This window comes from Scyliorhinus canicula, unplaced genomic scaffold (genome assembly GCF_902713615.1).
Source record: "Scyliorhinus canicula unplaced genomic scaffold, sScyCan1.1, whole genome shotgun sequence".
Taxonomy (NCBI): domain Eukaryota; kingdom Metazoa; phylum Chordata; class Chondrichthyes; order Carcharhiniformes; family Scyliorhinidae; genus Scyliorhinus; species Scyliorhinus canicula.
This window is the reverse complement of record NW_024055815.1, coordinates 84,628-103,254: the sequence shown is the minus strand read 5'-3', so window position 1 is coordinate 103,254 and position 18,627 is coordinate 84,628. Positions and strand designations below refer to the sequence as shown.

General features: G+C 45.5%; 1 long non-coding RNA gene across 1 annotated transcript; it reads left to right on the top strand.

The window, feature by feature from the left end:
• Positions 1-2,442: 2,442 nt before the first annotated feature.
• On the top strand, positions 2,443-4,109 carry LOC119961101. The gene is made up of 2 exons (XR_005459592.1): positions 2,443-2,584; positions 3,911-4,109. It is a non-coding gene; the product is annotated as an uncharacterized LOC119961101 (long non-coding RNA).
• The last annotated feature ends 14,518 nt before the right edge of the window (positions 4,110-18,627 follow it).

Sequence of the window (18,627 nt, the reverse complement as noted above, 5' to 3'; positions counted from 1 at the left end):
GATGCACTCACACACACAACTGTTTCTGGGTTGAACTGTGCTCCCTCTTGGGAGGGGTGTGTTTTTTTTTTTCTCTCTCTCTGTTCCGCCATGCCCCATATAAGTGTGTCCTTTACCAATGGTCTGTGCTGCTCGTTTGGGAGCCTTTCTACTGATGTGGTGGTGGGCGTGTGCTGGCGTGAAATCTGGCGGTTTTGTTTTCTTGTTGATTATTCATTGGTTTCTGTTTCATAACAATAATCTTTATTGTCACAAGTAGGCTTACATTAACTGCAATGAAGTTACTGTGAAAATCCCTGAGTCGCCACATTCTGGTGTCTGTTCGGGTACACTGAGGGAGAATTCAGAATGTCCAGTTTTGGTGTATTGTGTATATTTTTACTGTATTGCTGATTGTTTTGTATTCAGCTGTGTTCTTTTGTAATATGGAGTTGTTAATAAACTAAAATATCTGTATTCGCCCATGCAGAGAATTCTAGGTAGCATGGTCCACCATTTAAATGTAAGAAAAAAGAAAGATGTGTCAAAACCATAGAAAAGAAGATCAATATAAAATAATAAACATAATTTGCTTCCATTCCGCATAAGTGTTAGACAAAATTAATATATTAATTGCAATCAAATACTGTGACTTAAATCCTTCAGTTTATCATGTTTCTTTAACTCAATTTCTGAATTCAGATTCATGTGCTCATTTCTTTCCTCCTCTGAGCCTCTGAACTCCATCAGACAGAGTAATGTAGGACAGTGGACACTGATTGTCTGGGAAACAGCAGCAAGAGGAGCTCACAGGCCAGAAGGGCAAGGGAGCAGTGAGGTCTGTCACCAGACTTGAGGGCTGGAACCTGAGTTGCTCAGTCAAGTGAGTGAATGTCTTTTTTTTATTAGTGCCACCAGTAGGCTTACACTGCAATGAAGTTACTGTTCAGGTACACTGAGGGAGAATTCATAATGTCCATTTCACCTAACCTGTGGACTGTGGGAGAAAACCGGAGCACCCGGAGGACACCCACGCAGACATGGGGAGAACGTGCAGACTCCGCACAGACAGTGACCCAAGCCGGGATTCGAACTAAGGTCCAAAAATTTATATTTTAAGAATGTCTTCCATCAACTGGGCAGTTGGGTATTTGTCGGTACTTTGATTTCCTGAAGCTCCTGTTTCGAGTTTCAGACAGTTCTGTGCCAAGTGAGATGTTTAAAGGCTTTTCATCTGCCTCTCTGCATATCAATGTTCATTAAGGATACATAAATTGTTCTCCCTGTGTCTGCATGGATCTCAGCCCCAAAAATGTGCAGGGTAGGTGGATTGGTCACGCTAAGAAGGATACACAAATTGATTTCCCTCTCGTTAGATATCTATTTTCCAATATTAGATGGATAGGGTTTCCCACATCGACGCTACGACCAGGAAAACATAACAGCGCCGGTAGCCTTGTGGATAGCACAATTGCTTCACAGCTCCAGGGTTCCAGGTTCGATTCCGGCTTGGGTTACTGTCGGTGCGGAGTCTGCACATCCTCCCCGTGTGGGCGTGGGTTTCCTCCGGATGCTCCGGTTTCCTCCCACAGTCCAAAGATGTGTAGGTTAGGTGGATTGGCCATGATAAATTGCCCTTCGTGTCCAAAACTGCCCTTAGTGCTGGGTGGGGTTACTGGGTTATGGGGATAAGGTGGAGGTGTTGCCTTGAGTAGGGCGCTCTTTCCAAGAGCCGGTGCAGACTCGATGGGCCGAATGGCCTCCTTCTGCACTGTAAATTCTATGATATCTATGATACTTCCTCAGGAAACTATGGACATCCAGCATGTTCATGTTGAGTCGTACGCTTTTTACAGATACAGGAAAACATGATAGGAAAACATCCTATCTGGCTGCATCACAGCCTGCTGTGGCAACTGCTCAGCCCAAGACCATCAGAAACTACAGAAAGCAATGGACACAATCCCAGTCCAGCCTTAGGTCCTCAGCGATTTAGTCCCACTGCTGACCACTACGCCACATGTCTCCCTCTTACTTGGATTTATGTATGAACATAGAACTGTACAGCACAGAACAGGCCCTTCTGCCCTCAATGTTGTGCTGAGCAATGATCACCCTACTCAAACCCACGTATCCACCCTATACCCGTAACCCAACAACTTTTAGGACACTACGGGCAATTTAGCATGGCCAATCCACCTCACCCGCACATCTTTGGACTGTGGGAGGAAACCGGAGCACCCGGAGGAAACCCATGCACACACGGGGAGGACGTGCAGACTCCACACAGACAGTGACCCAGCCGGGAATCGAACCTGGGACCCTGGAGCTGTGAAGCATTTATGCTAACCACCATGCTACCGTGCTGCCCCTTGATTTTTATCCCACTCGCCCAATCTTCACATCACAGCAAACAGAAATCACTAGTCACTAATTGGGATGATCAATGGCGCTTCCATTACCCGGCATTCGCCGCAGTGCTGAATGTCCCCGATCGACACCGCAGGACAGCAGTGCGCAGCCGCATTGCCCGGGAGTAGTTGGAGCATGCGCGGCGTGTGATGGCGCCTGGGAAAGAGATGGTTCTTTGCCACCTGGGCAGCGGGTAAGGATGCGGAAATTCGGAGGAAGCGATAGAGCCCACTATGAAGTGAGAGAGTTTCTAAACACCGCGTGAAGGCCCTAAACCAGGAAGACGTACCTGTAGATCCTGCGTTTGCAGCTTCGGGTCTTTTCCCGATATCAGGCACAATTCAACAGCCGCCATCTTGATTCAAATGGAGCGACGCGCATGCGCGGTGACGTCTGGAATGGGCGAGGCTTCGTAGTCTCACCCGGCCAGGTCCTAGTGCCCGAGTTTTGTCCTTCAGAATGCAGTGTCCCTCAGCTTCATTCATTTATTTGTCTGGCGAAAAGGATGGTCTCTTTCCTAATGTTACCAATTTAAGGGCTGATTTCCCCAGGAGATGGCTGACGTTTAAGGGGGCAGTAAATTAATATTGGGAAGAGATATATCTAATGTAGTGGACCGTCACACAGTGTTGCTTTACAGCGCCAGGGACCTGGGTTCGATTCCCGGCTTGGGTCGCTGTCTGTGCAGAGTCTGCACGTTCTCCCCGTGTCTACATGGTTTCCTCCCGGTGCTCCGGTTTCCTCCCACAAATCCCAAAAGACGTGCTGTTAGGTGACATTGGACATTCTGAATTCTCCCTCTGTGTACCCGAACAGGTGTCGGAGTGTGGCGACCAGGGGCTTTTCACAGTTGCTTCATTGCAGAGTTAATGTCAGCCTACTTGTGACTCTAATAAAGAATATTATGTTCTGAAGGTTAGTCTTTGGATTTCTCTTCCACAGGGAGCAGTAGAGTCAAGGGGGGTGTCATTGAATATATTGAAGCACAAGTTGGACAGATATTTTATTGTCAATGGAGTTAAGGGTTATGGGGTTCAGGCAAGAAAATAGAGAGAAAGCTGAGATGAGGAGGGATTTTTTTACTCGTGGATGTGGTGAAGCTTTGGAATTATCTACCCCAGAGGAATGTGGAGTCTCAGTCATCAAGTATGCTCAAGACAAATATTGATAGGTTTCTAGATGTTGAAGATATCAAGGGATATGAGGATCGTGTGGGAATGGATGAGCAGACTCGGTGGGCCGAATGGCCTACTCTTTCTCCTATTCTAATCTCTGTCCTCGTCAGGAAGCAGTGAGCTGAGCTTGGATCTGTCAATCAACATGAATCAGCATCTTCAGGGGAAATGGGAGGATGAATATTTGATACAGTAGAGTGAGAATGGAGGGAGATTGTGTGGGATGGAGATTTACAGCTTTTGGAGAACGAGAGACTAAATAATGTTCGATAGGAACTAGAATTGTCTGTTCTGAATTTCTATCCTGTACTAACAATGATGACTTTTGAAAATTGATTTTAAAGGATATTGGAAGAGGAGGAATTATAGACAGAAATCTCAAACATCACATCTCAATGTGACAAACCCGCTCGATTCCTTCTAATCCGAATATCATCGGGCTCTGAATATCATCGACGAGAAGGACAAATGGTTGTCTGATCTGTCGGCTTCAAAAGATTTTAAATGTGAGCGTGACTTGGAAAAGCACCGAGACCCACACAACACACAACCGAGTGAGAGAGTTCCAGTGAACTGACTGTGGAAACATCAGTGTGACTGGAAAAGCACCGAGACCCACACAACACACACCTGAGTGAGAGACTTTGAGTGAACTGACTGTGGAAACATCAGTGTGACTGGAAAAGCACCGAGACCCACACAACACACACCCGACTGAGAGACTTTCAGTGAACTGACTGTGGAAAGATTTTCAGCGGGTTGCACAAATTGAAAAAACACCACACCATTCTCAGTGAGGAGCGACAGTGCACATATTCTGTGTGTAGCCAAGGCTTCCAGTGATTGTCCAATCTGGAGAAACACGAGGAGACCCAAAACATGGAGAAACCGTGGAAATGTGAGGACTGTGGGAAGGGATTCAGAGCCCCATCCGAGGTGGAGATTCATCAACGCAGTCACACTGGGAAGAGGCCATTCACCTGCTCTCAGTGTGGGAAGGGATTCACTCAGTTATCTCACCTTCGGAGACACCAGCGAGTTCACACTGGAGAGAAGCCATTCACCTGCTCTCAGTGTGGGAAGGGATTCACTCAGTTATCCAGCCTGCAGGTACACCAGCGAATTCACACTGGAGAGAAGCCATTCACCTGCTCTCAATGTGGGAAGGGATTCACTCGGTTATCTCACCTGCAGGTACACCAGCGAGTTCACACTGGAGAGAAGCCATTCACCTGCTCTCAGTGTGGGAAAGGATTCACACAGTTATCCAGCCTGCAGATACATCAGCGAGTTCACACTGGAGAGAAGCCACTCACCTGCTTTCAGTGTGGGCAGAGATTCCGTGCTTTAGCCACCCTGCAGACACACCAGCGCGTTCACACTGGGGAGAAGCCATTCGCCTGCTCTCAGTGTGGGAAGGGATTCATTCAGTTATCCAACCTGCAGACACACCAGCGAGTTCACACCGGGGAGAGGCCATTCACCTGCTCTCAGTGTGGGAAGGGATTCATTCAGTTATCCAACCTGCAGATACACCAGCGAGTTCACACTGGGGAAAGGCCATTCACTTGCTCTTAGTGTGGGAAGGGATTACATTGAAAATAGGAGCTGGAAAAGGCCATTTGGCCCTTTGCACCTGCTCTGCCATTCATTATGATCATGTCTTATCATCCAACTCAATAGCCCAATCTCGCTTTCCCCTCCATATCCTTTGATTCCCTTCGCCCTAAGTTCTATATCCACCTGCTTCTTGAAAACATACAACGTATTGGCCTCAACTATTTCCTATGGTAACAAATCCCACAGGCTCACCACTCTCTGGTTGAAGAAATTTCTCCTCATCTCTGTCTAAATGGTCTACCTCGTATCCTCAGACTGCGACCTCTGGTTCTGTACACTCCCGCATTGGGAAAATCTTTCCTGCATCTACCCTGTCAAGTCCTGTTAGAATATTTTAGGTTCTATGAGATCCCTCATTCTTCTGAACTCCAAGGAATACAATCTCAACCGATTCAATCTATCCTCGTACGTCAGTCCCATCATCCCAGGAATCTGGTAAACCTTCGCTGCACTCCCTCGAGAGCAAGAACATCCTTCCTCAGATAAGGAGATTATACTGCACACAGGTATTCTAGGTATGGCCTCGCCAAGGCCCTGTGTAATAATAGCAAGATATTCCTGCTCCTGTACTCGAATCGGCTCACAATGAAGGCTAGCATACCGTTTGCCTTCTTTATCACCTGCTGCAGCTCCATGCTTACCTTCAGTGACTGGTGCACAAGGATACCCAGGTCTCGTTGCACATTCCCCTCTCCTAATTTATGGCCATTCAGCTAATAGTCTGCCTACTCGTTTATGCTACCAAAGTGGATAACCTCGCATTTCTCCAAATTATACTGTATCTGCTATTCATTTGCCCACTCGCCCAACTTGTCCAAATCACACCGAAGGATCTCTGCATCCTCCCCACAGCTCATCCTCCCAAGCAACTTGGTGTCATCTGCAAATTTGGAGTTATTTCATTCTGTTCCTTCATCTAAATCCTTAATATATGGGGTGGCACAGATGTTAGCACTGCTGCCTCACGGTGCTGAGGACCAGGATTCAATCTTGCCCAGGAACACTGTCTGTGTGGAGACATATTCACCCCATGTCTGCTTGAGTCTCACCCCCATAACCCAAAGATGTGCGGGATAGGCGGATTGGCCACGCTCAATTGCCCCTTAATTGAAATGAAAGAATTGGGTACTTTCAATATTTTAAAATATCATTAATATATGTTGTGACTCTGTGGGGATCGAGCACCAATCCCTGCCGTACCCCACTAGTCACTGCCTTACAATTTGAAAAAGACCTATTAATTCCGACACTTTGTTTCCTGTCTGCCAACCAGTTTTCTATCCATCCCAATACAGTACTCCTGATCCCATGTGCTTTAATTTTACACACTAATCTCTTCTGCGGGACTTTGTCAAAAGCCATCTGAAAGTCCAAATATACCACATCCACTGGCTGCCCCTCATCAACTCTACCAGTTACACCCTCGAAGAATTCCAGTAGATTTGTCAAGCATGATTTCCTCTTCATAAATTCATGCTGACTCTGTCCGATCCTGCCACTGTTTTCTAAGTGCTTTGTGATAAAATCTTTGATAATGGATTCTAGAATTTTCCCCACTGTCAATGTCAGACTTACTAGTCTATAATTCCTGGTTTTCTCTCTATATCGCTTTTTAAATAGTGAGTTACATAAGCCACCCTCCAATCTGCAGGAACTGTTCCAGAGTTTATAGAATCCTGGAAGATGACCACCAATGCTTCCACTATTTCTACAGCCACTTCTTTAAGTACTTTGGGCTGCAGATTATTAGTCCCTGTGGATTTATCAGCCTTCAATCCCATCAATTTCACCAACACCATTTCTCTCCTAATATTGATGTCCTTCAGTTCCTCTCTCTCACTAATTGCGGCGTTCCCCAACATTTCTGGTATCTGATATGTGAAATGAATGAAATGAAAATCGCTTATTGTCACAAGTAGGCTTCAAATGAAGTTACTGTGAAAAGCCCCTAGTCGCCACATTCCGGGGAGGCTGGTATGGGAATTGAACCAGCTCTGCTGGCCTTGTTCTGCTTTACAAGCCAGCTGTTTAGCCCACTGTGCTAAACCAGCACCTCATTTGTGATGACAGAACCAAAGTATGTATTTATTTGCTCAGCCATTTCTTTGTTCCTCGTATTATACATTCCCCTGTTTCTGACTGTAAGGAACGTACACTTGTCTTCACCAATCTTTTTCTCTTCCCTTACCGATAGAAACTTTTACAATCAGCCTAATTTCCTGTTTTATGCCATTCCCAACATCACCACTGCAGTTTGGGGATCTATATACGATGCCCACTAATGTTTTTGCCCCTTGGTGTTTCTCAGCTCTACCCATACAGCTTCCACATTGTCGGAGCTAATATCTTTCCTCCCTATTGTATTATTTTCCTCTTTAACCATGGGCCTCATGGGTAGCACAGTGGTTAGAACTGTTGCTTCACAACGCCAGGGTCCCAGGTTCGATTCCTGGCTTGGGTCACTGTCTGTGCAGAGTTTGCACATTCTCACTATGTCTGCTGGTTTTCCTCCAGGTGCTCCGGTTTTCTCCCACAAGTCCTGAAAGACTTAGGTGAATTAGACATTCTGAATTCTCCCTCATTATACCTGAACAGGTGCCGGAGTGTGGCGACTAGGGGGTTTTCACAGTAACTTCATTGCAGTGTTAATGCAAGCCTACTTGTGACAAGCATAAAGATTATTATTAACCAGCACTGCCACTCCACTGCCTTTTCTTTTTTGTCTCTCCTTCCTAAATACTGAATATATTCAGTTCCCATCCCTGGTCATCCTGCAGCCATGTCTCCATAATCCCGATTATATCACACCAGTTTACATCTTATTTGCGCAATTCACTTGGTTATGCTGTCCGCAGTCATAACAAGGAGTTCACACTGGGGCGAGGCCGTTCACCTGTCCTCAATGTGCGAAGGGTTTTGTAATTCATCGCACTTTCTGAGACACCAACAAGTTCAGAACTGATTACAGGGATTGGATTCTGCTGTTATTGTTTCTGTTCTCAATTACATCCAGGACTGCATTCTGTTCATTCTGTTGGTCAATGGGGATGGTCAGAGGACTGGCCGGTCTCATGGCTTCGTCTCCAGTGGGCTGATTCTCTCTGAGCCTTCTTGCGAATATCTGGTTGCACATTTCACAAGGATCAAAGAGAGAAAGGGTGTTTGGAGGTTAGATGTTTCATTCTCTTTTCTGTATGGAAACCCCAAAAATCATGCCACATTGCCATGAAGATGGGCTATGGTGGTTACATGGTCCTTTTGTTTAATTTATCTTGGCGCTTCTCACAGAAAAAAACTATCAGGTTATGAGGTGCACATACCGGCTGAGGTTAGCTATGGTCTGTGTCAGTATTTATGCTCCACGTGATCCTCCACCCACCCCTCTACATCTCCCCTATCAGCATCTCCTTCTATTCCTTTCTCGCTCATGTATGTATCTAGTTTTACATTCAATGTATTCATGCTGTTCACCTCAACCACTAGCTGTGGGAGTGAGTTCCAGATTCTCACCACTCGCTCGGTAAAGAGGTTACTGCTGAAATTCCTATTGGATTATTGAATTTCATTTCATTTCATTGAATCCCTTCATAATGTTAAAGACTTCCATCAGATCACCCATCAGTCTTCTCTTTTCCAGAGAAAAAGCAGCCCCAGCCTTTCCTGAGTGTTAAATGCTTCTCAGTTCAGTACATTATGAATCATTGTTGCACCTTATCCAGTGCTTCAATTTCCTTTTTCTAAATGGAGATCACCAATGTTGACAGAGCTCCCAGTGTAGTCTAACCCTGGTTCTGAACAAGTTGAACATTTCCTACGTGCTTTTCAATTCTATCCCTCTAGAATGGAATCCTATATATGGAATCCTATATACTTTAGGAAAGATGTGAAGTTCTTAGTTGAAAATTGAAAAATTGAAATTGAAATTGAAAATCGCTTATTGTCACGAGTAGGCTTCAATGAAGTTACTGTGAAAAGCCCCTAGTCGCCACTATTGCAGCGCCCTGTTCGGGGAGGCTGTTACGGAATCGAACCATGCTGCTGGCCTGCTTTCAAAGCCAGCTGATTTAGCCCAGTGTGCTAAACAGCCCTATAGTTAGGATGTAGAGGACATTAACGAGAATGAAATGGAAAATAAAAATCACTTATTGTCACAAATAGACTTCAAATGAAGTTATTGTGAAAAGCCCCCAGTCGCCACATTCCGGTGCCTGTTTGGGGAGGGTGGTACAGGAATTGAACCATGCTGCTGTCCTGCCTCAGTCTATAAAGCCAACTATTCAGCCCTGTGCTAAAGCAGCCACTTAGATGGCACCAGAGATGAGGATAAGTGACTCCAGTCAGTTGGAGTGAATGGAGCAGCTGAATTTCTCTCCTGAGATCACAGCATCTGGAGGGTGGGGAATGGCGCCATTCAGTCTTGTGCGATTATGTCGGCTCTCTGTGGAGGAAGCCAGTCTGTCCATTGCCCCGTTCTATCCCCAAATCTCTGTTGGTTTATTTCTCTCAGTAACCGTCTAATTTCCTATTGAAATCCTTCCGTCATCTCTGCAACTCCGACCTCATAGGCAGTAGGTTCCAGGTTGTTCCCACTCCCTTCACATGGACACAAGGCTGCTGGAGCACAGAGGAGTCTATTTGGCCCATTTATTCCATTCCAGCTCTTTGTACAGCGACCCATTTGATCCCAAAGTTCGATTATTTTGTTTTCTTTTCAGAATGCATTAAATTCCCTTTTGGAAGTTACAGTCCAATGAGATTCCAGCACCATTTATGGACAGTGCATTACAAATCACAACAACTCGCTGTGTTTTACAACAAATAATTGTGCATATGGTGTGTCTGGATTTTCGTAGAATATTCAAAATGGTGTCAATGACATGGTTCTGGCACAAAATTAAGACTCAATCTTTATCAATTAATCTGGTGAGGACACCGAGTGTAATATATCCAAGTTTGCGGACAATTAGAACAAATGTACATTTCTATAAAACCTCACTCCCACTGCACCTCCGAAAGAGTTTTAAAGCCAATGGAGTACTTTTGAAATATATTCACTGTTGTAATGTAGGAAGCTAAGTACGCATGTGTAATCACATTTAGTTTTTAAATTGTTATTTTCATTATAAAAAAAATTTAGAGTACGCAATTCACTTTTTCCAATTAAGGTACAATTTAGCGTGGCCAATCCACCTACCCTGCACATCTTTGGGTTGTGGGGGTGAGACCAACAAAACCACGGGAAGAATGTGCAAACTCCACACTGCAGTGACCCAGGGTCGGGATTGAACCTCGGACCTCGGCGCTGTGAGGAAGCAGTGCTAACCATTGCGCCACCTTGCTGCCCGTAAATTGTTATTTTCATAGTGTATTCACTGGCCTTAGTAATAAGGTCAAGGAAGCCCTTTTATACCTCTTAACACGTGCCTTTCTGCAGCCATTTCACCTTCTGTACCTTTTCTATATTAACTATGTATTGATTTAATTGCAAAAAACAATAATTAAATTCAAGTTTATTCAGTAGTGAACATTGATTATGATCAGTGAATTGGTGTGTTAGGTCATTATATTGCAAAGACTAGATCTTTTTTTTAAAAATAACATGACCAACCAAAATGTTTATAGAAACTGCAGGGCTATCAGAATTTGTTTGAAAAAATAAATTACTTGATAATTTTGAGAAGTTACGAGATGTGATGATAAACCTGTATATAATATTACATGTACTCAGCAGTGTGACCTCCCACCAGTAGTTGGCGTCAGGCATCAGTCAGGTGACATCCGGCTACCAGCAGAAGGCTGTCAGGCGTACACGAGGCCAGTCGCACATAAGGGTAGTTCCAAGAGAGTCCAATGTAACTCTGTGATAACTTAGTCTGTATAGCATTCTGATCGTTACCTTACCACATGTACAAATGATACACTAACTGAATTAGAGGAAATGTTAGAGATTTAACTGAACCACATTTTTGAAAGATTCGGCCTTCAGGCTGGAGAAACAGGAAAAGCCACTCAGGAAGATGAGGAAATCCAGGCTCAGTGCGGATTTGCTGTCACCCCTCCTTTCTTATACATGAATGGTATTTAGGCTGCAAAACGTTTCACACCAAAACACAGAGGGGTCAAATATAAGCAACACATAATTCTCAATTCACTTTCATTTAATTATATTTGACTTTGTTTGAAAGCTGTCTGGTCAAACTGAACAAAGCTCCATGGGATTTCTGTTACCCAGTGAAAAGGTTTCTTTTCTTGGTCAGTCATGTTTGCAATTCATTGATATATATTTTGGAGTTATTCAGAGTGAAGACTCGAGAGCTAGTCAATTCAAAATGAAGTCATATATAACAAGTAAATATACAGATGTTCAACATTATATAATGAAACAAATGTTGAGTAACATTGGTGGAAATTTTCTGTAGGAAGATAAGAATGATGCATTAATGATTGAACAGAGCACTATTCCGTTAGATATTTGCTGAACAAATGCTAAAGTTCAATATAAGTTCTATATCTTATGGTCTTACAAATTGACACATCTGTTTGAAAGGAACAGCTGTCTTCATGTAATAAGTGACCCGGCCTCCCAGCTGAACCATTGAAAGCTACAGCAAGACTGTGCAGTTGAACATTGCACAAGTCCGTTGGTACTGTGCTTCCAGCTGTTTCTGTAGCATGGAGGTTATCACATTCACCTAACGCGCAAAAGGTGTCTGGTTCAAAACTGGCGGAAGCATTAAATGCCTCTCATTTATGATGTGGAGATGCCGGCGTTGGACAGGGGTGGGCACAGTAAGAAATCTTAGAACACCAGGTTAAAGTACAACAGGATTGTTTCGAATCACTAGCTTTAGGAGTGCAGCTCCTTCCTCAGGTGAATGATGATGTGGGTTCCTCAAACACATATGTAGAAAAATTCAATGATGCCAAATGGTACTTTGAATGCGAGTCTTTGCAGGTAATTAAGACTTTACAGGTCCATGTGGTGCAACTGGAGAGAGGGATAATCACAGGTTAAAGAGGTGTGAATTGTTACAAGCCAGGACAGTTGGCAGGATTTTGCAAGCACATGTAATGGGACATGAATCCAGGGTCCCAGTTGAGGCCGTACTCATGTGTGCGGAACTTGGCCATCAGTTTCTGCTCGGCCATTCTGCATTGTCGTGCATCCTGAAGGCCGAACGCTTACCCGAAGATCAGAGGCTGAATGCCCTTGACCGCTGAAGTGTTCCCCGACTAAGGGAGCATTCCTGCCTGGCAATTGTTGTGCGATGTCCGTTCATCCGTTGTCGCAGCGTCTGCATGGCCTCGCCAATGTACCACGCCGCGGGACATCCTTTGCTGTAGACTGTGAAGTAAATAACGTTGGCCGAGTCGCACCATTACACCTGTTCTCACGTGTAATGGTGGTACCTATATTGATGATCTGGCACGTCTTGCAGAAGTTGCCATGGCAGGATTGTGTGGTGTTGTGATCGCTGTTCTGAATGCTGGGGTGTTTGCTGTAATCAATGGTCTGTTTGAGGTTGCGCGGTTGTTTGGAGGCAAGCAGTGTTGATGGCCTTGGCAAGATGTTTGTCTTCATCGATGATGTGTCGATGGCTGCAAAGAAGATATCGTAGTTTCTCCACTCCAGGGAATTCATCAGGCGAATGAGGCACCGGGAGTTTTTCAACAGACACCAAGAAGCCTACGGCGAACCCAATGAGACAACCAATGAACCGGAACAGCAGACTGAGAGATCTGTGGGACTGGAAGATCCAGCCAGCAGGAAGGGCTGAAAAACCCCACCCATTGAAAATGAAATGAAAACGCTTATTGTCACAAGTAGGCTTCAAATGTGAAAAGCCCCTAGTCGCCACATTCCGGCGCCTGTTCGGGGAGACTGGTGCGGGAATTGAACCGTGCTGCTGGCCTGCCATGGTCTGCTTTAAAAGCCAACGATTTAGCCCTGTGCTAAACCAGCCCCTGAAACAATCCGATCAGTTGATTCTACAGCTCCTCTTCCACTAAACCAGTCAGCCACCAGCCCCTGAAACAATCCGATCAGCTGTTTCTACAGCTTCTCTTCCACTAAAACACTCAGTAAAACTGCCTCGAAGACCAAATTCTGAACTCACATCTTTCCCCTCTTTTCCTGCTATCTCCCATCATGCTCTCTCAGCGCTCATCTTGTCTGTGAGACTTACCCTTTGCTCCTTTGACCTAATTCTCACAAAACTGTTTAACATCCAACTTCCACAATCATAGAATTTACAGTGCAGAACAGGCCATTCGGCACATCGAGTCTGCACTGGCCCTTGGACAGAGCACCCTTCTCAAGCCCACACTTCCACCCTATCCTCATAACCCAGTAAACCCACTTAACCCTTTTGGACACTGAGAACAATTTAGCATGGCCACTCCACTGAACCTGCACATCTTCGGACTGGGGGAGAAAACCGGAGCAGCCGGACTAAACCCACGCAGACACGAGGAGAATGTGCAGACTCCGCACAGACAGTGTCCCAAGCTGGGAATCGAACCTGGGACCCTGGAGCTGTGAAGCAACTGTGCTAACCAATGTGCTACTGTGTTGCCCCTGATTTATTAGATTCAAGTTCAAATACAAGCCACAATGAAGCATCTGCCGTGGTGGGGTTTGAACCTGCATTCTCAGAGAATTGTGCTGGATCTCAGCATTAATCATCCAGTGACAATACCACTACACCATCACCTCCCCAGTCAAGCGCTTTGCAGAGCTCATCCGGGACCTCTCGCATTTTGGAAACCCCCTAAGCGAAAATCATACCCACGGTTTTGACGGTATCTCCATGGAGTCAGTGTCTTTGTCCGTTTCCTCTTTAGACAATCAAGTGAAGCTTGGTCCTCACACAGAACACGTGTATGGTTTCTCCCCTTCGTAAATGGTGTGATGTTTTTTCAGGCTGTAACTGGTTAAAGCTCTTTCCACAGTCAGTTCAGTGGAACACACTCACTCAGGTATGTGTGTCTTGGTACTTTTCCAGTCACACTGATGTTTGAAATATTTTCCCACAAACAGAACAAACATTTTTCATTCCACATTTAAAGTCTGAGGATATTCAGGTCCTGATCAATTGAGTGACACTGTCAGATCTTAATGTGATATTTAGTTTGTGTTTCCTGTCTGAAAATCGTCTCCTAATGCCCTGTAAAAGGAGTTTACAAAGGTCACACTGTCAGTACAGGATAGAAATTCAGAAGTTAGTTCCAGTTTCTGCGGAACATTTTAGTCTCTTCTGTCCCCAAAGCTGTAACTCCCCGTCCCACACACTCTCCCTCCTGCCTGGGCTGAAATCCAAATAAAGTATTAGATCATTGTTTCTGTATCCTTTTCCCAAAGATATATAATTAGACGTAAGAATATGCTTTATAAGTCACTTGATTCATGACTTGTGACAGACATAATCTGAATCACCCTGACTGTCCAATTAGAATAATAGATGTGAACTTTGTGTCCAGAACTGACCATGTGGAGATTTGACGAGCAATCGGGAAGGTCGTTTCTCCAAATCTTCTAGGGTTTCCTTTGTTCTTCCTCTCCCTCTCATAGAATTTACAGTGCAGAAGGAAGCCATTTGGCCCATTGAGTCTGCACCAGCTCTTGTAAAGAGCATCCTACCCAAGGTCAACACCTCCACCCAATCCCCATAACCCAGCAACCCCATCCAACACTAAGGGCAATTTTGGACACTAAGGGCAATTTAGCATGGCCAATCCACCTAACCTGCACATCTTTGGACTGTGGGAGGAAACCGGAGTACTCGGAGGAAACCCACGCACACACTGGGAGGATGTGCAGACTCCACACAGACAGTGACCCAGCCAGGAATCGAACCTGCGACCCTGGAGCTGTGAAGCGATTGTGCTATCCACAATGCTACCGTGCTCTCGAACTAAGTTCTCCCGGATATCAATATAGGGCCCATTCTGGTTCTCTTCCTGCTGACTAAATAACTTCAATCAAATATGGAGAAGACTGAATCCACTGTTCGGTCACTGCTCCAATCTCCATTCCTGACATACCGACTCTATCCCTCTCCCCGATTCTAATTACTCCGCAACGGTTTTAAGTTCCCTCGGCCCAAGTGCTGAATTCCCTCCCTAAACCTCCCCGTCTCCACCTCACTTACCTCCTTTCAGACTCTTTAAAACTCACCTCTTTGACCAAGTTTTTGGCCACCTGTCCTAATATCTCCTTTTGTGTCTGGGTGTCTCACTTTGTTTTATAATGTTCCTGTGAAGCTGACTGGGATGATTTATGATGTTAAAGGTGTTATATAAATAGAAGTTGTTGACTGTAACCCTGACATCCTGTTTTACAATATCCCATTTTACAACAAACTCTGTCTCTGATGTTTTGCCCCCTGCGGGTTTGCAGCCTCTATAAAGACGGCTGCCGTTAACTCAGGCCTGTCACCGGGAGCAGGCCGCAGCTGTCACCCCGCTCGATACAAACCCGGGCCCGGAAATATCTTATTGGGGTTTGGAACCTCTCCCGGATTTCAGTGAAACGGGCCGACCCCAGCATAGGCACTGCGCATGCTCCAGCTCACAATGCCCAGAAAGTGATTGACGGCAGCTCTGGTCCAATAGGAAGAGAGGGGTAGGCCTGGAGGACCGAGTGGTTGCAGCGGGTCTTCCAACCAATCGGAGTGAATGAGAGGCGGGGCTGAGCCCGCTCTCCTACGTGAGGCTGGAGCATGCGCAGTACCGATTACAACTCAGGATTCAGGGGGTTGGGTGGAAATTGTGAGCCGGTCAAATTCGGTTTGGTGAGTCATGAGGGAGGGAGGGAGGAATGGAGCCGGCGGATGGGTCGGGAGGCTTCACAGACATTCCGTGTAGACCGAAGCCCCGAATACGAAGTGAGGATACAGGAGCTGAAGCCGGCGAAAGCTGCTCGGGCTTTTCCCTGAGACAGGCCCGGGTGGCCGGGCGCATGCGGAAGGAGCGAGAACCCAGGATTTGCTCCGCCTCCCATTCACTCTGATTGGCTGGAGGACCAGTCGCTCTTGTTCGGTCCTCCAGCCCCGCCCCCTCTTCCTATTGGCTCGAAACTGCCGTCAATCAGTCCCCCGGCATTGTGAGCTGATGCAAACCCTTCACCGTCATTGTCAGCTCCCTGGTTTGCAGCTGCGGAGCTTCTCCCTCCCGGGAACAGGCCCAGGTTAACGGGCACCATCCTGCTTCACACACTGGAGGGTGGTTCACATCACAGGAGGGGGGATAATAAATAAGAGCTTACACTTTGCACTCAAATCAGTGAGGACTCTGATCTCTGGCAAGGAAGGAAACCCTGGCAGGTGGGCGGGGAGGATTCACAAACACCCGCTGGAGGCCCCAAACCCCCAATAAGACCCATTGGTTTTATTGTCAGTTTGCAGACAGGAGCTGGAGAACTGAACCCAGGCAGAGGAGGGGGAGGGAGAAAACTGGGAATGGAGGAAAGAAATGGTGCAGATGGTGAGATGGGTTTGGATTTCAGCCCAAGGAGGAGGGAGAGTGTGTGGGACGGAGATTTACAGCTTTGGGGGAACGAGAGAGGGAAAAATGTTCCAGAGAAACTAAAATTGTCTGTTCAGAATTTCTATCCTAGACTGACAGTGATAGCTTTTGTAAACTTTTACAGGGGGTTAGAAATGGAGAATTTGCACACAACAAACTGAACCCAACAGAAAGGTTTGTCTCTTTGTGAATTCTATCCAGCATTGACAGTGATAACTTTTATAACATGAAAGATTACAGCTCTCAGGAAAGATTAAATGGAGTGGAGCCCTTTTTCTATCGACAATAATAAATGAAGCAGTGACCTGCTATAAATCTTTTAAATTATCAGTAGTTTGGAGAGGGGCAATGTGAGAGAGTGACCATCAATAAACAACATGTCATAAATACAAGATAGTTACAAATAAATCCAAGGGGGCAATACAGACAAATTTATTTATCACAGGTTCAGAATGTTCAACTCATTACCATGGAAAGGAGTTGAGGAAAGTGCTGAGATGTTTTCAAAAGGAAACGGGACAAGCACATGAGTGAGAGAAAACTGAATCAAAAATCAGCTGAAGGGCTGAGATTTGATAGGTGTGACTGTCGGAGATAGAACATAGAACAGTACAGCACAGAACAGGCCCTTCGGCCCTCGATGTTGTGCCGAGCAATGATCACCCTACTCAAACCCACGTATAAGTGGCAACCAGAATTGCACGCAATATCCAAATACGGCCGCACCAGAGTTTTGTGCAGCTGCAACATGACCTCATGGCTCCGAAACTCAATCCCTCTACCAATAAAAGCTAACACACTGTACGCCTTCTTAACAACCCCCTCAACCTGGGTGGCAACTTTCAGGGATCTTTGTACATGGACACCGAGATCTCTGCTCATCCACACTACCAAGAATCTTACCATTAGCCCAGTACTCTGTCTTCCTGTTATTCCTTCCAAAATGAACCACCTCTCACTTTTCTGCATTAAACTCCATTTGCCACCTCTCAGCCCAGCTCTGTAACTTATCTACATCCCTCTGTAACTTGTAACATCCTTCTGCACTGTCCACAACTCCACCGACTTTAGTGTCATCTGCAAATTTACTCACCCATCCTTCTACGCCCTCCTCCAGGTCATTTATAAAAATGACAAACAGCAGTGGCCCCAAAACAGATCCTTGTGGTACACCACTAGTAACTGGAATCCAGTGTGAACATTTCCCATCAACCACCACCCTTTGTCTTCTTCCAGCTAGCCAATTTCTGATCCAAACTGCTAAATCACCCTGAATCTCTTGCCTCTGTATTTTCTGCAATAGCCTACCGTGGGGAACCTTATCAAAAGCTTTACTGAAATCCATATACACCACATCAACTGCTTTACCCTCATCCACCTGTTTGTCACCTTCTCGAAGAATTCCATGAGGTTTGTGAGGCACGACCTAACTTCACAAAACCGTGTTGAGTATCTCTAATCAAATGATTCCTTTCCAGATGATTATACATCCTATCTCTTATAAACCTTTCCAAGACTTTTCCCACAACAGAAGTAAGGCTCCCTGGTCTATAGTTACCGGGGTTGTCTCTACTCCTCTTCTTGAACAAGGACACAACATTTGCTATCCTTTAGTCTTCTGGCACTATTCCTGTAGACAAAGATGACTTAAAGATCAAAGCCAAAGGCTCAGCAATCTCCTCCCTAGATTCCCAGAGAATCCTAGGATAAATCCCATCCGGCTCAGGGGACTTATCTATTTTCACACTTTCCAGAATTGCTAACACCTCCTCCTTATGAACCTCAAGCCCTTCTAGTCTAGTAGCCTGTATCTCAGTATTCTCCTCGACAACATTGACTTTTTCCTGTCTGAATACTGACGAAAAATATTCATTTAGCACCTGTCCTATCTCCTCGGACTCCACGCCCAACTTCC